The following is a 22,181-nucleotide window of genomic DNA, read 5'->3' on the forward strand; positions in this document are numbered from 1 at the left end:
GAGAGTAGTGGTCGACCGGTGCTTTCCCGAAGTCCACAGTATTTTCTTTTCCTTTGGCCTTGTTGAGACTCAGGTTATTGTTTTCATACCATTTGCCAAGCTTCTCTACCTCCTCTGTGTATGGCGACACATCATGGTTGCTGATGAGGGCAGCCATTGTTGTATCATCAGCAAACCACATGGTGTGGTTTGAGCTGCATATGAAAGAACAGCCATGAGTCTGCAGCGTAAACAGCAGCAGACTGAGCACATAACCCCGGGGGGTGGGGGCACCAGTGCTCAGCATGATGGAGCTTGAGATGTCACTGCCAACTTAAATTGACTAGGGTCGTTCCATCAGGAAGCCAAAAACCCAGTTACAGAGAGGGCTGTTAAATCTGAATGAGGACAGTTTACCCACCAGCCCCTGAGGGATGATCATGTTAAATGCCGAGCTGATGTTGATGAACAACATACTGGTTTGTTCATGGAAAGTTAGGAAGATATTTAAAGCTCTTTTGAAAAAGTTTACTAATAAAATCACAACATTCCCAAGGCTAAACCTTCAGATTTGCGATGATATCAACATCATTCTATAATTGTGAGACACTAAGAATACTGTGTCTAACTACAAAACGCAAGAGCACCAGAAGAAAGTCTTTTCAGCTTGAAATTTACTGTTTAAACTTTGCCCCTGGTCTTGGAAGCCCTTCAGTAACTGTGACAGAGATAATGGTCAGGTCACTGTATCTTATTTTAAATGTTGCATTGAAATAGCTTTCCATTTTTATTTGCAGTGTCAACAGTAACAAGAATCAGAAGTGTATTAAAACCATGGACTTTGCAATGGCAGGACCAAATTTAATGATAATACTCCACCTCAGCTAATAGTGAAAAACACCCACCATCTTCTATTCTGCATATTGTTGATTTTAAGGTGGCCATCCACTTTTTCTCAAGTCAAAGGGTCACCCCTATAGAGAAATACAGATTTCCTTCTCTGAGCTCTCTCCTAGAAGTGCACTCAGGTAAGGCACTATCTGATGATTCTTGAAAAAGTGTCTCAATTATTTGTTTTACTGGTTTTCCTCAAAAAGTTATTTTGTTGTAATTTATTGGAGACAACTGGATGCAAATTTCTGTTGCTCCTAAAAATGTTTTGTCCAGAAAGTGAGATTAATCTGTGCTCTTTCCTTCTGTTATATAGATACTGTGCCAACTTTATCCTGCTTGGTGATTTGGTTCATATAGCAAATACTCTCTGTGATCTGTGATACATAACATCTCTATGCTTTAGCAAGAGGGGTCCAAGTTTTGGTGTGGCCCAGTCCATTTAAAGCTGGCCTAAAGTTCTTAAAGCCCACCTGCTCTTCATAAAGGGGAACATTGTTGTGGGAGGAGATGTTGGCATGAGTACCACAACAGAAGCTGACCTGTGAAGCTGTGGTGAACAATCTGTGTGGACATCTGTAAGCACTGAATCAGGAAAACATTGAGTCTCTTTAGGACTTACGAAAGTTCTTTGTTACATGCACTTCAATCTGAGTCAGGTTTTTATATCACTGCCATGCGTTGAGAAATATGTTGTTTTATGGAAGCAGTACTCTAGGTAATCGTGCAAAGAGCAAAATAGTGAAGTAATGTTCATGGACAGTTCAGAAATCTGATGGTGGAGAGGAAGAAGCTGTGGCTAAAATATGGAGCGTGAGTCTTCAGACTCCTGTGCCACCTCCCTTATTGTAGAAATGAGAAGGGGGCATATCCTGGATGGTGAGGGTCCTTAATGATGGATGCTGCCTTCATAAGACATTGTCTTTTGATGATGTTCTTGATATGGGGAGGCTAGTGCCCATGATGGAGCTGACTGAGTTTCATAGGTAATCAATCTGCACCTTTTCCCATTTCTGTGCATTGGAGCCTCTATTCCAGATGGCGAGACAACCAGTCAGAATCCTCTCCACAGTGCATCTGTAGACATTTGCTAGAGTCCTTGGTGATACACCAGATCTCCTCAAACTTCTGATCAAGTAGAGCATTGGGTTCTGAGATTTTTAAAGCAAACTCCTGACTGGTGTGCCTTTTTCATAACTGCATCAATATGTTGGACCCTGGATAAATCTTCTGAGATGTTAACACTCAGATCTTGAAACTGCTTACCCTTTCCATTGCTGACCCGTCGTTGAAGACTGATGTGTGTTTTCCTGAAGTCCACAAACAGTTCTTTAGTCTTACTGATGTTGAATGCAAAGTTGATGTTGAAGCACCACTCAACCAGCTATCTCTCTTGCTCCCTTTGCTTCTAACTTTCACCCAGCCCCTAAATTCACTTGGTCCATCTCGGACACTTCTCTCCCCTTTCTTGATCTCTCAGTCTCCATCTCTGGAGACAGACTATCCACTGACATCTTCTACAAACCCACTGACTCCCATAAATATCTTGACTATATTTCTTCCCACCCTGCCCAATGCAAAAATGCCATACCCTATTCCCAGTTCCTCCGTCTCCACCGCATCTGCTCCCAGGATGAGACTTTCCATTCCAGGACTTCTCAAATGTCCTCTTTCTTTCAGGATCGTGGTTTCCCTTCTGGTGTCATCAAAGATGCCCTCACCCACATCTCCTCCACCTCCCGCACTTCAGCCCTTAACCCATCCTCCCGTCACCACAACAGGGACAGGGTTCCCCTTGTCCTCACCTACCACCCCACCAGCCTCCAGATCCAACATATTATCCTCCGCAACTTCCGCCACCTTCAACAGGACCCCACCACCAAGCACATCTTTCCCTCCCTACCCCTCTCAGCTTTTCGCAGGGATTGTTCCCTCCATGACTACCTAGTCCACACATCCCTCCCCACAGAACTCCCACCCAGCACTTATCCCTGTAAGCGCAAATGCTACACCTGTCCCCACACCTCCCCCCTTACCACCATTCCGGGCCCCAGACAGTCCTTCCAGGTGAGGCAACACTTCACCTGCGAGTCTACTGGAGTCGTCTATTGCATCCGGTGCTCCTGGTGCGGCCTCCTCTACATCGGCGAGACCCGACGCAGATTGGGGGACCGCTTCGTCGAGCACCTCCGCTCCGTCCGTCACAATAGACAGGACCTCCCGGTTGCCACCCACTTCAACTCTGCCTCTCATTCCCATCTAGATATGTCCATACATGGCCTCCTCTATTGCCATGATGAGGCCAAACTCAGGTTGGAGGAGCAACAGCTCATCTACCATCTGGGTAGCCTCCAGCCTGGTGGTATGAACATTGAATTCTCCAATTTCCGGTAATTCCCTCCCCCCATCCTAGGTCCCTCTCTGCCTCTCTCCCCTTTCAACTTTCTGCTCCTTTATCTCTACAATTCTTTCATGCTTATCTCCTTCCCCTCCACCCTTTATCCTTCCTCTGATTGGTTCTCCACCTGGCGCCTCTAGCCCTTCCCACTCCCCTATCTCTATTACTGGGCTTCGGCCCTCTCTTCCCCCCCCCATTCCTGATGAAGGGTCTCAGCCTGAAACGTTGGCTACTCTTTTCTCATAGATGCTGCCTGGCCTGCTGAGTTCTTCCAACGTCATGTACGTATTCTCTTGTCTCTTGCTCCCATATGGCTCCTCATCACCAACTGAGATTCTGCTAACAACAGTTGTGTTATTGGTGAATTTATCAATGGTGTTAGACCTGTGCCTACCCACACAAGAGATTTGTGACCAATGTGCACACCTTCCATATTACTGCTGAAACATCTCAAGTTCACCTGTCACAGCCAATAGCTCCTTTATGATTTGGGATTAATGTGTACCAGGTTAGAGCTACAGAGAGAGGGCAATGCAGGTAAACAATACATTGCAAGAACGTAACAAGGTAGAGTCAACAGTCCATCTTATCATACAAGCGGTCTGTTCAAGAGCCTGATAAGAGTGGGATCGAAGCTTTCCTTGGGCCTGGTGGTACACACTTTTAGGGTCTTTTATCTTCTGCCTGATGGGAAATAGAAGAAGAGGGAATATCTGGGGTGGGTATGGTGTTTGATTATGCTGGCAACTTTACTGAGGTAGCAAGAATTATACACAACGTCCATAGAGGGGAGCTTGGTTTCCATGATATTCTGGCTGTGTCCACAACTCTCTGCAGTTTCTTGGTATCTGTTATGATCTGCACTGACAATATTGGAACTCTGGTGCAGGGGAAAGACAGACTCCAATGTGGAGACGGCAACCAGAGTTTATTTATTAGAATTCCAACAGAACATTGATGGCTCAGTCGAACACCACGAGATCTAACATTATAGCTCCTCATCTGACTTTATTCAGATTATTAGATCCATGCAGAAATTCCGTGTTATTAAATTACACACGTACCAAATTCGATACCCAAGGTGAAGGAAAGTCTACTGTTACAAAAATCTCTGATGCCTTCAAAATTTCTACCCTAGCTTTCAGTTTCTTGACAGCTCCTTGGAGGATATACTGTATGGCTAGCTGCTTGGAAAAGCCTACATCTGTGTCTGACAAGTTCTCTCACAGTCATACACCTTGAACTTCACATTCAATTTGTTGCACATCAAGGAATGACACCTCCCAGCTCCAAGGCTATATTTGCAGTACTGACAACAGCTAGTCCAGAAGGTGTTGAATCATTCTCTCACTCTATTGTCTCAGTGAATGGATGATTGGAGTAATTCTCGAAGGTTTTATGAAGCTCTTCCAATATCTCTCTGGTAGGCGGTGCATTGCTCTGGCTATATGACCATTAAGAAACAACTACACATATTTTCTCCTTATTTTAGCTGAAAAACAGCTTGATGAAAGAGAAAATTCCTCCTTCCATCGCTTTCACTGCTTGACTCAAAGCTGGGTCACTGATCGGGCTTTATTAGCTCTACTCTCCAATACACAGATCAATGTTGCACTGTTTACTGTAGGCTGAACATCCAGTGCACACTAGTTATAACTATCTTGTATGCAGCCACATGCCATCAACACTAGGTTCAAGCAGATAAATCCAAAATCTGTCTCTTTCAATTCTAACCAATACACACTTTCATCTATGGTGATTTCAGTAGTATTTCACAAAAGGATGCCATATTCTGTGACTTTGTGAGTCATCGTGTCTTTGCAAATCTTCAGTGTAATCGTTCTTCATTTTGGGAATACGTACCCTGACTTTAATGCCTATAACCTGATGACAATAATTGATACCTTGACTTGATGTCCATTATCGTTGTGTTGCCATTAGATGGTGCTACATCTCTTGCACTCTTGTCTGATCCATAGAGGTTACCTTATTTGTTTTTTTTGTATTTCTTTATAGCATATAATGCCTTTGAGTCTGTGTTAGTTGACAATTTTTAATACAAATTGAAGATAATTTTAAACACTGAGTTATATTTGAAAAGATACATCTTTCGTATGCTAAATTGCAATTATATATATCTTCTTTTCCTCGCTTCTCAGCTTCTTCTCAGATGTGCTAGAACCTGTTGTCTTGTCTTTTGTTGCATCTGGTTCAACATTTGCAAATGATGTTTCACTAAAAGAGAAACGATCACCTGTAAGAACCAGAATTACAGATTAAATTAAACAAATAAAACCATTCTATTGTTGGTGTTCCTGCAGCAGCCAAACAAAGGAAGTTATGGTAGCAACGCTAATGTTTCTTTTTCCAGCAATCTTTATGCATCTTATTGCAATGAACGAAAAGGAAAGGTGTGTCCTTCAACAGAACCACTTAACAGGTTATCTAACAAAATCACTTCAATAATCCAGAAATTCAGTCCCATAGCTCATTACCTAATCACCACAGGACCAAGTAGTCATATAATATCAATTATGAACTATTACCTGTATCCAGTTATCATACTGTGTTCATAATGAAGCATTCAATTGCATTTTATGTGCATTTGCTATGCGCATGTCTATAGTTTATAGAATATGGGAAATATCAATTGTCTTGTAACACCCATTTGACACCACTGCCTTGAAAATGATTTAGGTCTATACAGCTAACACTCAGCCTGGGACCTGTACCTCAAGTCAGGTTTGACTAACATGAAGAGGCCCTGTGCCTGCAAAGTTTAAAAGGATCATCAATTACTTGTAGAATTGTTTGGGAGCCAGTTGCCATAGCAAATGTTGCAATCAGCCACGCAGAAGTCGGGATGTTAGTCGGGAACAATTCAGAAATATTGTGAGCATTTTTGAGATGGCAACTTTGACTTGTTAATAACAAAGTGTAGGAGCTGGGCTAAAAACAGAATGCACTTTACGGAGCTGACCAAAGCAGAATGGGGCAAAGGGTTAAGTTAGGCAGGATTATCCAATAGGACCAATATCCTATCTGAATAGTAATGACTTCAGAAACCAGAACCTCTCATTGAAGCTCATTGGCGTTACTAGGGCCCTAAACTGTCAGCTGGTGGCTGTATCCCATCTTGTCCTGTTAGACAAAGACCACATTGAGAAAGAGTGCACTGAATCACTGAATGCATGTGTATATATGCGTGCTTGCGTGCGTGTGTGTGTGTGTGTGTATGTGCGTGTGTGCGTGTGCGTGTGTGAGTGCGCGTGTGTGCGTGTGCGTGTGTGAGTGTGCGTGTGTGTGTTTATTGTGTTTGTATGTGCCCATTTTCCAGTAGGTTTGTGCTTGCATGACTATGTTTGTGATTGCAACTGTGGGAGGTGTATTGATTGTTAGGGAGTTGTAGTCAGTGAGGTGATGAGGCTGTGAATTGTGCAGAATATCAGTGTGTGAATTCAGCATTGCATTTGCTGGCTATTCGTCCCCTCAGCCACCACCTCCCACTACTTCATTGGATTGTGTGCCCTGGTTCACTCCAGGACCTCTTCAAGTGCTCACCTTCTCAACCGAATGAGCTGATGGGGTGCTAACTGCTGGCTCTGCACCAGAGTCTATCCTTGTAGTTATTCCCGAGCTGCACAATTAGCTCCAGCCGTGGCTGGAGGCAGTGCTCTCTTGGTCTTTAAGAAGTGCAGATATAATGTTGATTAGAGCAACATTAATTTAACTGCTGCACAGAACTCTTGCATTTATTCATTTAAATAGTGCTCTTGGAGAAAGAAATGTGATTGGAACTTCTTAGTCCTTTCTTCAATTTGAAGATAAAATTCTCTTTAAGAACTGCAAATATGTTGGATTCACATGCTGCCATTCACAGTAAAAAAAGATATTATTCTATTTACTGACAAAATTTACATTAAAGCAGCATGAAATCAATTTTTCATTCATGTACAGTATATTCCATAAGTGGTAATTTGTAAGATTTTTACATGGGGTCCAGCAATCAGTGTGAACTGGCAGGAGGTGTAATATTGTGATCTTTCTCCAAAAAGCTTTTGTGACACCTGTGCCATGTTTCAGTGAGTTCCTCAGCAAGTAATGCTTCCAGCCTGTAACACTCACTCAGGGACAGGCTCTTTCACTGGAAGGATACAAATTTCAGGTGGACTACTGGCACCTTTCATAGGGCTGATTAATTTGTCTGAGTGTCGGAATAATTTAAGGCGCATAAGGTTCTGTGTTTCAAAGTTATATAGTCAACCGCGACTCTATAAAACCATCTTGGCAATGCACTTTCCAGAAATAAATGGATGGCCACCTCATCCCCACGTTGAGAGCAGTGTGTGATGTTGCTGAGAGTATAGCTATACAAAAAAAAGATCACTTCTTAATGTTAGCAAGGTCATGGTGTTTGCTTGGAAGTTTTGGTGATGACGCGTTCTGTCAAATGACTGGCAGACTATTTGGGGAGCCATTTAATAAGATCCACCACCTTGTTTCGTCTCATGGCTTGAGGATATTTTATGCAGACTGTTTCCTAACTGAGTTGTGGTCAGAGGTGTTCTTCTGTACAATTTGTTCTTTGAAGGACAGGCCCAGCTTTCAGGGATATTCCATGGCAATGTGGCCAGAGGCACAAGGGCACCACCTATCCTATAGCTTCGCTCCAATTCACACACCATCTGCAACTGGAAATATGTTGCCACTGTTTTATCAATACCATACCTCAATCCTGGAACACCCTCCCCAGCTACATCACAAACAGAAGACCACAGTGGTTAAAGTAGATGGCTCATCACCTTCCACTCAGCGGCCTTTGGAGATGGGCAATGAATTCTCACAGTTTGAAAAATTATTAAATCGATTTAAAGGAGTGTTACCTGTTACCAGACAGGTTTTAATGAATCTGTCTATCAGTTCCCTTAACAACAGAGACCCTACTCCATGTGCAAGGAAGTAATTCAGTGAAGGAATTCTAAAAATGCTGCATTATTTTCATGATGAACAGGATTGTTGGATTGATGACGGTACTAACTACCAGAATACGGAGAAAATCTGATGCAATAGTCTGTAAAATGACTATCTTTAAAATTAAATCTAATTATATTCTTTCACCAGTCTTTTACCACTGATTTCATCAACATGATGAAATACACCATCGAGCTTAAAGTCCATTATCAGCTATTTTTATTCTCAGCACTGTGCATATGAACAATCTATTACATAATTTCACAAAAGAAATATCAATGTGTTTAAAAACTTAATCTTCCACACACTTAATACACAGATTTGGTTGCAGAATGAATTATTTAATGAGTTAAGGAAAAATGCCATTCTTTTTTTTTGTCATTATCTGGAACATAGAACAATAGAGCACAACAGAGTACAGGCCCACAGTGTTGGGGTGCAGACCTTTTAACCTACTTCAAGATGAAACCAACCTTCCCCTCCCACATAGCAGTTCATTTGTCTTTCATCCATGTGCCTATCTGAGAGTCTCTTAAATGCCCCAAATGTATCTATAGCTACCACTGCCCCTGGAAGTGCATTTCATGCATTTAAAACACTGTTTAACATACTTTCTTCTGGAATCCCCCTTACATTTCCCTCCAAACACCTTAAAAGTATGCCCTCTTGTGTTTGCCATTTCGTCCCTGTGAAAAAGATGCTGGCCGTCCACCTTATCTATGCCACATATCACTTTAAACAACTCTATCGAGTCACTTCTCATCCTCCTTCACTCCAAAAAGTAAAACCTTAGCTTGCTCAACCTTTTCTCATAGGACATCCTCTCTAATCCTCTGTGTTAAATCTCCTTTTCATCCCTCTAAAGCTTCACCTCCTTCTTAAATGAGATGTCTAGAACTGAACACAATACTCTAAAAATGGTCTAACTGGAGTTTTATAGATTTGCAAAATTATCTTGCAGATCTTGAACACAATCCCCCAGCAAATGAAGGTTAACACACCATGTGCATTCTTAAACACCCTTTCAGTTTGCACGGCAACTTTAAGGGATCAAAAGATGAGGATTCCAATATCCCTTTGTTCTTCCACACTTCAAAGAATCTTGCCATTAACTTTGTATCTGCCTTCAACTTCAACCTCCCAAAATGCATCACTTCATATTTTTACAGACTGAACATCTCTCAGCCCGTCTCTGCATCCTATTGATAACCTACAACTTTCTACTCTATTCAGAACATTGAAAACCTGCATGTCATCTGCAAACTTGAACTTCATCTGCCATCTCTCAGCCCATCTCTGCATCCTATTGATAACCTACAACTTTCTACACTAGATAGGTAGGTATCTTATGGATAGGGGAATCAAGGGATACGGGGACAAGGCAGGAACCGGGTATTGATAGTAGATGATCAGCCATGATCTCAAAATGGCAGTGCAGGCTCGAAGGGCTGAATGGTCTACTTCTGCACCTATTGTCTATTGTCTATTGTTTACACTATTCAGAATATTGAAAACCTTCATGTCATCTGCAAACTTACTAATCCACCCCTCTACTTCTAAGTCATTTATAAAAATCAAAAGAGCAGGGGGCCCACAACAGATTCCTAAAGAAAACTACAAGTCAGCACCATCAGACATAATACAATCCATCTACTACCACCCTCTACCTTTTGGGCAAGCTAATTCTGAATTCATGCAGCCAAGTTTCCCTGGATCCCATTCCTGTTGATTTTCTGAATGAGCCTACCATGGAAAACCTTGATGAATGCCTTTCTAAAATCCATATACACGGCATTCACTGGTTTACCTCTCTACCTTCATCAATCTGTATTATCACTTTCTCGAAAAAGTCTAGGTTGTGAGGCATGACATGCCCTCACAAAGGTATGCTGACTATCCCTAGTCAGACTATGTTTCTCAAAATGCTTGTAAATCCTGTCTCTAAAAATCCCCTCCATTCCTTTTGAATGGTTTGCCCACCACTGATGAATACTCACTGGTCTATAATTCCCAGGATTATCCCTATCACCTTTCCTGAACAGAATGAATAACATTTGCCACCCCCAGTCTCTGGTACAACTTCTGTGGCCAATGAAGATGAAAAGATCATCACCAAAGGCATAGCAGTTACTTTCCTTTATCCCTGTAGTAACCTGGGATATATCCTGTCTGGCCCCAGAGACCTGTCTATCCCAATTTTTTTTTAAGTTCCAGCATATCCTTTCTTTACCTTGACACTTTCAAGCATATTAGCCTGTTCTAAGCAAAATTCACATTCATCAGGGTCCCACTTACTGGTGAATACTGAAGCAAAGTATTCATTAAGGACCTCCATACCTCTTCCAACTCCAGGAACACCTTTCTTCTTTTATCTCTGATTGTTTCTAACTTGACTCTGGTCATCCTCCAGTTCTCCACCCCTTGGGGTTTTCCTTAATCCGCACCAAGGGCTTCTCATGACCCCTTCTAACTCTCCTATGTCCCTTCCTGGCATCCTTATAACTCTCAAAAGCCCTGCCTGATCTTTGCTCAATTATGCTTCATTCATCCTCTTGGCTAAGTGTTCCATCTCTCTGGTCAACCATGCTCCCTTCACCCTACAATCCTTCCACTGCCTCAATGGGCCAAACCTATCTAAAATCCCATGCTCTCTAAACATCCTCCATATTTCCTTTATATGTTGCCCTGAGTACATTTCCCAATTTATGCTCCCAAGTTCTTGCTTAATAGCATCATTATCCCCCCCACCTTCCCCAATTAAATCATCTTCCATTCCATCTGCTCCTATTCCTCTCCAGTCTATATTAAAGATCAGAGAATTGTGTTCACTGTTTCCAAAACGTTCACCCACTGAGAAATCTGTCACCTGACAAGATTCATTGTCTAGTACTAGATCCGGTATGGCCTCTCTTCTAGTCAGCTTGTCCACATGTTGTGCCAGAAAGTCTTCCTGGACACACATAACAAGTTATGCCCCATTTAAGACTTGAACGAAAGAGGTGCCAATTAATATTAGGGAAGTTGGAATCACCCATGACAACAACCCTGTTACTTTTGTAACTTTCCAAAATCTGCCTTCCTATCCACTCCTCTGTGCCTCTGTTGCTGCTGGTGATGGGGATCTACTGGTAAAGAATGGCATCAAATCAGTAGAAAGATGTGACATAGGATTGGAAGATGTTGAATCCTTGAGATCTGAGTTAAGAAACTGCAAGGGTAAAAGGACGTTGATGGCAGTTATATACAGGCCTCCCAACAGTGACTGGGAGGTGGACAACAGGTTATAGCAGGAAATAGAAAAGGCAAGTCAAAAGGGCAATGTGATGGTAGTATTGGGAGATTTTAACATGCAGGTTGATTAGGGAAATCAGATTGGTAATGGCTCTCAAGAGAGTGAGTTTGTTGAATGCCTAAGATATAGCTTTTTAGAGGAGTTTGTCGTTGAGCCTACTAAGGGATGAGCTGTACTGGATTGGGTGTTATATAATGAACCAGAGGAGATTAGGGAGCTTAATGTAAACGAACCCTTAGGAACCAGTGATCACAATATGATTGAGTTCAACTTGAAATTTGATGGGGAGAAAGTAAAGTCTGATGTAGCAGTATTTCAGTGGAGTAAGGGAATTACAGTGGTATGAGAGAGAAGTTGGCCAAAGTAAATTGGATGGAGCTGCTGGCAGGGATGTCAGCAGAGCAGTAATAGTGTGCATTTCTGGGGGGAAAATGAGGAAGGTGCAGGAAATACGTATTCCAAAAATGAAGAAATACTCAAATGGTAAAATAGTACAACCGTGACTGACAAGGGAAGTCAAAGCTAATGTAAAAGCAAAAGAGAGGACATACAACAAAGCAAAAATTAGTGGGAAGATCAAGGATTGGGAAGTTTTTAAAAACCTACAGAGAGCAACTAAGAAAATCATTAGAAGGGAAAAGATGAAATATGAAAGCAAGCTAGCAAATAATATCAAAGCTTTTCAAGTATGTTAAAATAAAAGAGAAATGAGAGTGGATATAGGATCACAAGAAAATGAGGCAGAAGAAATAATATCGGGGGACAAGGAGATGGCTGATGAACTAAACGAGTACTTTGCATCAGTCTTCACTAACAGTATGCCTGATATAGTGTGTGGAAGAAGAGAAGTGGGTGCAGTTACTATTACAAGAGAGAAAATGCTCAAAAAGCTAAAAGACCTAAAGGTACATAAGTCACCCAGGCCAGATGAACTGCACCCTAGGGTTCTGAAAGAGGTAGCATTAGAGATTGTGGTGGCATTAGAAATGATCTTTCAAAAATCATTGGACTCTGGCATGGTGCCTGAGAACTGGAAAATTGCAGATGTTACTCTACACTTTAAGAAAGGAGGAAGGCATCAGAAAGGAAATTATAGACCAGTTAGCCTGACCTCAGTGATTGGGAAGATGTTAGAGTCAATTGATAAAGATGAAGTGTTGAAGCACTTGGTGACACAGGACAAGATAGTACACAGTCAGCATGGTTTCCTTCAGGGAAAATCCTGCCTGACAAACCTGTTGGAATTCTTTGAGGAGATTACACATAGGATAGATAAAGGGGATGTTGTATATTTGGACTTTTAGAAGGCCTTTGACAAGGTGTCATGCATGAAGTTAAGAGCCCATGGTATTACAGGAAAGTTGCTAACATGGTTACTGCATTGGCTGATTGGTAGCAGGCAGCGAGTGGGAATAAAAGGATCCTTTTTTTGGTTGTCTGCCAGTGACTAGTGGTGTTCCGCAGGGGTCGGTGTTGCGACCGCTTCTTTTTATGCTGTATATAAATGATTTAGATGTTGGAATGGATGGATTTGTTGCCAAGTTTGCAGATGATACAAAGGTTGACGGAGGGGCAGGCAGTGTTGAGGAAACAGGTAGCATTCACAAAGACTTAGATTTGGAGAATGGGCAAGAAAGTGGCAGATTAAATACAATGTTGGGAAATGTATTGTCATGCACTTAGGTAGTAGAAATAAATGTGCGGGTTATTTTCTAAACGGGGAGAAAATCCAAAAATCTGGGATGCAAAGGGACTTGGGAGTCCTTGTGCAGAGCACGCTAAAGGTTAGTTTGCAGGTTGAGCTGGTGGTGAGGAAGGCAAATGCCATGCTAGCATTCATTTCAAGAAGTCTAGAATGCAAGAGCAAGGATGTGATGCTGAGGATTTATAAGGCACTGGTGAGGCCTCACCTTGAGCATTGTAAACGGTTTTGGGGTCCTCACCTTAGAAAAGATGTGCTGGCATTGGTGAGGGTCCAGAGGAGGTTCACAAGGATGATTCCAAGAATGAAAGGGTTATCATATGTGGAACGCTTGATGTCTCTGAGTCTGTGCTCACTGGAACTTAGAAGGATGAGGGGGGAGCTCAATGAAACCTTTCGTATTTTGAAAGGCCTAGACAGAGTAGATGTGGAAAGGATGTTTCCCATGGTGGGAGAGTCTAGGACAAGAGGGCACAGCCTCAGGATAGAAGGGCACCCTTTCAAAGCAGAGATGTGGAGAAATTTCTTTAGCCAAAGAATGGTGAATTTGTTGCCACATGCAGCTGTGGAGGCCAAGTCGTTGGGTGTATTTAAGGCAGAGATTGATAGGTTCTTGATTGGACATGGCATCAAGTTACGGGGAACTGGGATTGAGGGGGAGATAAAAAAAGGGATCAGCCATGATCAAATGGTGGAGCAGACTTGCTGGGCCACATGGCCTAATTCTGCTCTTATGTCTTATGGATGAAACAAAGAGCTAGGAAGCTGATTGGTGAAAGAAACAGAAGGCCATGGAAGAAAGAAAAAAAGGGGGGGGAAGGATACCAGAGGGAGGTGGTGGGTGGGCAAGGAGATAACATGAGAGATGGACCAAGGGATGAGAAATAGTGAAGGGGAGTGGTGGAGGTATTACTGGAATTTTGAGAAATTGATGTTCATGCCAACAGGTTGGAGGTTATCCAAATGGAATATAAGGTGGGCAAAGTACTGGAGAGTATAACATCGGTAGCAGAGCGAAGGGCGCTGAGTAGGCTACGGTCAATTATGGAAAACCCTGAACATCCTCTACATAGCACCATCCAGAGACAGAGAAGCAGTTTCAGCGACAGGTTGCTATCGATGCAATGCTCCTCAGACAGGATGAAGAGATCAATACTCCCCAATGCCATTCAGCTTTACAATTCAACCGCCAGGAGTAAGATATGTTAAAGTGCCGGGGTTAGGACTCAATGTATTTAAGTAAACTACTTAAGAACTTTTTAAAAGCTATTATTAATGCTTTTTGAGAGAGTGATTTTAGATGCATATCATATTTTTACTGAGTTAAGTATTGTATGTAATTAGTTTATACAATAAGTGTATGGGACATTGGAAAAAATGTTGAATTTCCCCATGGGGATGAATAAAGTATCTATCTATCTATCTATAAGGTGTTGTTTGGTCAACCTAACTGTGGCCTTATCACGACAGTGGAGGAGGCCATGGATGGACATAACAGAATGGGAATGTGAAGTGGAATTAAAATGGGTAGCCACCTGGAGTTCCTGCTTGTTCTGGCAGACGGAGTGTAGATGCTCGGCAAAGCATCTCCCAATCTACGTTGGGTCTCACCAACATACAAGAGGCCACATCGGGAGCATGAAACACAGTGTATGACCCCAACAGACTCACAGGTGAAGTGTCGCCTCACCTGGAAGGACGGTTTGGAGCCCTGAATGGTAGGGAGGGAGGAGGTGTAGGGGCAGGTGAGGAACTTGTTCCGCTTGCAAGGATAATTGCCAGGAGGGAGATCAGTGGGGAGGGACGAATGGACAAGGGAATCACATAGGGAGTGATTCCTGCGGAAAGCAGAAAGTGAGAGGGAGGGAAAAATGTGTTTGGTGGTGGGATCCATTTGGAGGTGGTAGAGGTTTTGGAGAATTATGTGCTGGATGTGGAGGCTGGTGGGGTGGCAGGTGAGGACAAGAGGAATCTTATCCCTGGTAGCATGGCGGGAGGATGGGGTAAGAGCAGACGTGCGTGAAATAGAAGAGGACAGCGTTGATGGTGGAGGAAGGAAAGCCCCTTCCTTTGAAAAAGGAGAACATCTCCTTCATTCTCGAATGAAAGCCTCATCCTGAGAGCAGGTGTGGTGGGGATGGAGGAATTGAGAGAAGGGGTGGCATTTTTACAAGTAGCAGGGTGGGATGAGGTATAGTCCATGTAGCTTTGAGAGTCTCTTGGTTTATAATACATCAGAGTATAAGCTGTTTCTGGAGATAGAGACAGTGAGATTGAGAAAGGGAAGTGTCGGATATGGATCAGGTGAATTTGAGGGCAGAGTGGAAGTTGGAGACAAAGTGGATGAAATTGACGATTCCGCACGGGTGCAGAAAGCAGCACCAATGCAGTCATCGATGAAGCGCAGGAAAAGTGTGGCACAGTCACCAGTGTAGGCTTGGAAAATAGGCTGTTCCACGTGGCCAACAAATAGGCAGGCATAGCTGGGATCATGCAAGTGCCCATGGCTACCTCTTTTGTTTGAAGGAAATGGAGGGACCCAAAGGAGGAATTATTTAGAGTGAGGACAAGTTCTGCTAGGTGGAGAAGAGTGGTGGTGGAGGGGAACTGGTTGCATCAGGTGTCCAGAAAGAAATGGAGAGCTTTGAGGCCTTCCTGGTAGGGATGGAGGTGTATAGGAACTGGACATCCATAGTAAAAATAAGACAATGGGGGCCAGGGAACTGGCCTGAGTTCCTCCAGCACTTTTGGGTGTTGCTCGAATTTCCAGCATCTGTAGATTTTCTCTTATTTGCCTTTTGTATAAGTGATATCTGTTCCAAAAGAGATCCCAATGATCCATAAATCTCTGTCCCCTGCACCAATTCTTCAGCCACACATTCATCTGCTGTATTATCCCATTCTTACCCACACTGGTGCGTGGCACAGGTAGCAATCCTGGAATTAAAACCGCTGAGGTCCTGCTTTTTAGTTTCCTCTATAGCTCCCCAAATTTGCTCTTTTGGACCTCATTTACCATAAACAATTTCATTTATTTATTTATAAAATAACAAGCTTGCTGAGATAGTAACAGAAGTGATTTCTTTCTTGTAATATATCCATTCCTTGAAATGGGGAGAAGTCCTGTGTTATTACAGCCTAGCAGGCATAGACAAATCAGGTATCTCCATCATATGTACAAACAATACTGGAATATTATAGTGCTAGCTTCTGTTGTGATTGTCAAAGCAAAAACCAGTGAAGTAAATAACCCCTAGTGAAAGGATTGTTTATAATAGCATTTCTTTAAAAAAGTGATAAGTGTTTTGGTGCTTTGATAAGTGCAATATAGATTTACAGTCGTAAGGATTCATATTCCGCTTAACTGTCAAACATGTCCTTTAGGTGCCCTGTTTCATTTCCAATTTCGGGGCTTAAAAGATGAAACTGACATAATTTCTCATTAGAATTATCAGATGAGCTCAGCTTTTAGAATGTGAAGATTCCCAGTTCATAATTTTTATTTTCAAAAAATTAGTAAAATAGCTGAATTAAAATATAACATTATTATCAACAAGAGTTACTTCAACTATTAACAATAAACATAGAAAAAGCTGTAACGCCCATTTGGTCAAATGGCATCTGTGGAAAGGACAATGAAGTTGGCATTTCCAGTTGAAGACCCTTCCAGACTGAACTGGGTGGGATAAATGTATCAGCTTATATAATACTGAAAATACCAAAAGTACAGACACTTATTATAATCACACACAATAGTAGAATTTTGTCAATTGTGTCATTACTGAATTAGAAATTTAATATAAAGGGAATGATTATTTGAATGTTATGCTTGATTTAGGAATACACTTACCAATATAATAATTGCTAACAAATAGTTCTCCAATTCACGTCACATGCCGGTGTTAATAAATCTGATTCTGGTTATGATTCTGATTCTGATTCAAAGATGATATCCAGAAACAGCAGCTTGGAAAGGATGTACCAATTCTTGGTGGACTGAGAAAGCTGGAAATCCAGAGACTGACACGGGAGGCTTCCTTATTCCCTCTAAAGCAGCCTATGGTCCAAGTTACTGCGGATTAAACCCCCTGCACTCAAAGAATGGGAAGAACTTCCAAAAAGATGAAAAGGACATCAATTATTGATGGAGGAAGCACTTTCAAGAACTTCTTAATTCCAACAAATTGCCGAACCAGATGTTACTAACTAAATCCTCCAAAGACCTGTGAAAGAAGACGAGAGGTAACCTCCCAATATGAAAGAGGTCCATAATGCCGTCAGGAGCCTGAAAAAAAACAAAGCCACTGGTCCTGATGGGATCTCAGCGGAGATCCTCAAGGAAGATGGACCAGCACTCCTGCACCACACACACTTCCTGCTCCTGAAGGTCTGGGGAAAGGAACAATTGTCCTCAGTGCTCAGGGATGCTCTATAGTAACCATATTCCAGAAGAGAATCAAGGCAGATTGTGGCAATTACAGGCGCATCTCCCCTCTTGTCAACAACAGGCAAAGTGCTTTGCACACATGTATCCTTGTCAACCGATTCCTTCCGCTATCTGAAGTACATACTCCAGAATCACAGTGTGCTTTTCGTCCATCTAGAGGTACTGCAGATATGATCTTCACCATACACCAATCACAGGAAAAACGCCGTGAACAAAGGCAACCCTTGTACTTGGCTTTCGGGAATTTGACAAAGGCATTTGATACAGTAGACCAGCAAGTTCTTTAGTGCATATTATCAAGGCATGGCTGTCCTGACAAATACTTATGACTGCCGAGGCTCCGACATAATGGATGTTAACCACAGTACTCCGCAATAGAGGTGCTGAATTACAATCCTTTTCAATCTTTTTATTGATGTCAACATATTAAAAATAACAAATATTGATACATGATCATTAAGATTACATTATTAAAAGTTAACATAGATGGATATATAAACAATAGGTACAAGAGAATTAAATCTCCCAAAATCATACATGATATAAATATAATGTATAAAAGTCAAGAAAAATTGGTATACCAATAAAAAAACAGAAGAAAGAAAAAAAATTATATACCCCAAACAAAAACCTAATCTATCCAAGCTAACCACTAACTAAAAAAAAAGAAAAAGAAAAAGAGACATGTGCTGTTTATAATATCTAAGAAAAGAAAAAGAATAATAAGTGTCATCACAATCCTGACAGTCAAGACAGGAGTTAAACAGGGTTGTATCAGTGCACTAACCCCATCTACCATCTTTATTGCAGCCATCCTTCACGTCATTGGCCAAGACGTAACACAGGGAATTCTAATCATGAAAGGAATGGACAACAGGCTCTTGAGCCTCAACTGGTTCAAGGCCAATAACAAGGTCAGCACTACCGCTATCATGGAGCTTCAGTATGCGATGACAACACCATTGCAGCACTCTCTGAAGGAGACCTCCAATGTAGCCTGAATGCCTTTGTTGAGGTATATAGGGGTCTGGGTCCTGATTTGAATATAAAAAGACACAGGTCCTATATCAGCCACTGCTCAAACAACCAAAGTTGATATATCACCCTTGAAAATGTAGACCATTTTCCCTACCTTGGCAGCATTCTCTCCTTAAAAACAGACATCAACTCAAAGATAAACCACCGCCTAAGTAGTGTTACTGGAGTCTATGCAAGGTTAAGGAAAAGAGTTTTTGAAGACTGTGACCTATAGGTCCAAACAAAACATTTTGTCTATAGAGTAGTCATCCATCCTACATTACTGTGTGAAGCTGAATCAAGAACCATCTACTGTAGGCAGCGGAAAACCCTGTAACCCTGTCAACAACAGGCAAAGTGCTTTACACGCATGTATCGTTACAAAAGGTTTTGAGGATCAGCTGGAAGGACAGATGCACTAACACCAGCATATTGGAGGAGGCCGTCATGAACAACTTCTCCACCACGATAAAGCAACACCAACTCCGATGGACAGGTCACGTTATCCAGATATCTGGCTCACTCTCCCCAGACAGATCCTTTACACCCAGTTGAAGGAAGGTCAGCGAGCCCCTGGAAACACTTCAAAGATAACATCAAAATCAGCCTGAAGAAATTCAACATTACTTCTAAAAATGGGGAAAATATGGCACTCAATAGATACGCCTGGAGGAAAGCTTTTCAAGAGGGAGCTATGCTACATGGGAGGTACCTTTGCTAGTCCACAGACAATAAGTGGCAGCTGTGAAAGGGGCAGTTGAACGAACAAAAAGCGCAGCCACCACTTACTCACGCCCACACTGCAACAGAATACCTGGATCCCAGACCTGTGTCTACAGCTACTTGAGGACGCACCAACAGACAACCCTTTTGGAGAACATCTCGACTTGAGTGATTGCACTACTATTACAGTGATTCAGGATTTGTGAGCCATCAGCACACAGATATGAAGAAGCTGTATGATAAGATAACAGCTGTTTAAAAGATAACATGTGTAAGTCATAGTTCCCAAAAGTCACTGCCATAGATAATATATTTCATTCGTTCAGGTCCTATACCTGGTCAACCTATCTGGAATTGTAGTGGATTATACCTCACTTACCTGGTCTGAGTGCAGAGGACCAATCCCATGGGTCCGGTTCATTCATACTGGGATGGCTGGAATGGCTCACAGTAATGTAGTGAGGAAACCCTGTCCTAAAATACCCTGACAATTTAGGGTGGTGGGACTGGAAAAGATGTTCATGATTTTTAAATATGTTTTAAATAAAACTTACATTTAGAGACATTTAAGAACTATTTTAATACTTAGTATTGAAGAAAATAATTACAAACTATTTCTTTACAAAGTGAATTAAGTTACCAGAAGCACCATTATCTAATTAAAAATCAAACAGAAATGAAATAATTTCTGAAAAGTACATTTACTTCCTAATCCTTTGTTCTACAATCCCCATTTAAATCGATTGGGTTGCAGCTTCTGTACTGGGCCTTTACGGAGTGTTGATTCCACAGCAAAGCCCTGGGGAATACCAGTAATACTAGACTTCTGGGCTGAACTCACACCAGAAGATTGGAATTAATTGCAGTTTAGATGGCTGAATGCTCCCAGTACAAATGTTTGTTTCAGATACGTAAATAATGATTACGCACACTTGTTTCTTTAAGCTTTCTGCAACACTTGGGTGGAATAATAGATACGCTTGATGCAATATTTGATGTCAGAGAAGATCAGTATTGGACAGCATCCTGGTAAAGTGAAAGAAGAACAGAAGGCAGCAAGGAAAAGTGACAGACAATGAAAATAAAAGACAAGGTCAACTAGATTATGAATGTCTGCAAGTACAGAGTAAGATGGAAAATTATACTTAATTGTAAAGGAAATAATAAACTCTCGGTAGAATCACTGGGCAAGTTCCATATTGGCTTTGTAGTGTGAGTGAGGAGAACTTTTGTTTCAGGGTCTAGCCTATATGTGTTTGGAAGTGAAACACGTGTGTGCCAACATGAATATATCTCTTAGTTAAGATGAGATGTATTTATTCATATTTTTGATGTTGAATATAAGATACAGGGTAGGTGGGATTCTAATGGTGTTCGTATTTTTTTAGAATTGTCACTACTGTATTGGTCTTGTATAATTTTGTTTACTTATTTCATACTGCAAACAAGGGTGTGGTCTGAAATCAAGCTGAGATTGTAACAAAGGAACAGTGTTTTTTTAATTCATTTTCTTGTTTTTATTTTGATTTTATTCTTTCCGCATTAAAACATCTAAAACAGATAAAGGAATTAAAGACCAGAAAGAAAGTATTTGTTGTTCTGCACGTGTATTCATCCCCAGGCTGCAGTAAAAATGTGTGTGTGTGTGTGTGTGTGTGTGTGTGTGTGTGTGTGTGTGTGTGTGTGTGTGTGTGTGTGTGTGTGTGTGTGTGTGTGTGTGTGTGTGTGTGTGTGTGTGTGTGTGTGTGTGTGTGTGTGTGTGTGTGTGAGCATGTAATCTTCTGGAAGGAAATATAAAAGAAGATATTGACCTTTAGGCTTGGACAAGGGAAAAGGCAAAGAGAGTGGCATATTTTTCAAGTTGGACTCAGAGAGTGTTAGGTTGTAAAGTGCCGGGTTCCTCATGTTAGTACATTCGTGCTTTATACAACACAACATGAAACAGTTTTTGATTAAGCTGGAAAGTGCAAAGCTTTAAACAAGGGATATTATGAAGGTAGGAGTAGTGGAGTGATTTTGATAGAACAGAGGGAGCTACATTGAAAGATGTGATTACAGCAAGGCAATGGCAAACATTCAGGGAACAGAGACCAGCAATTATAGAACCTTTCCTGAACCAAAAACTCTTAGTAAAAATGACCTTACAAAGGAAGTTAAGAAGTTAAGAACTGTTTTTATTGAGAAAGTAAGGAGGCATGGGATTCAAGGGACATTGCTTTGTGGATTCAGAACTGGCTTGCCCACAGAAGGCAAAGAGTGGTTGTAGTCGGGTCATATTCTGCATGGAGGTCGGTGCCTCAGGGATCTGTTCTGGGACCCCTACTCTTCGTGATTTTTGTAAATGACCTGGATGAGGAAGTGGAGGGATGGGTTAGTAAGGTTGCTGATGACACAAAGGTTGGAGGTGTTGTGGATGGTGTGGAGGGCTGTCAGAGTTTACAGCGGGACATTGATAGGATGCAAAAATGGGCTGAGAAAGTGGCAGATGGAGTTCAACCCAGATAAGTGTGAAGTGGTTCATTTTGGTAGGTCAAATATGATGGCAGAATATAGTATTAATGGTAAGACTCTTGGCAGTGTGGAGGATCAGAGGGATCTTGGGGTCTGAGTCCATAGGACGCTCAAAGGGAGGAAAAACTTTCAATGACTTTGTACAACAGTCACTGAAAACAAACATGAAAATGTAGCAAAGAAGTCAAATGTTATGATTGGCTTCATTCACAGAGGCTTTGAATGTATGAGCAAAGATGTCTTGCTACAA

Source organism: Hemitrygon akajei, chromosome 3, assembly GCF_048418815.1.
Source record: "Hemitrygon akajei chromosome 3, sHemAka1.3, whole genome shotgun sequence".
Lineage (NCBI taxonomy): Eukaryota > Metazoa > Chordata > Chondrichthyes > Myliobatiformes > Dasyatidae > Hemitrygon > Hemitrygon akajei.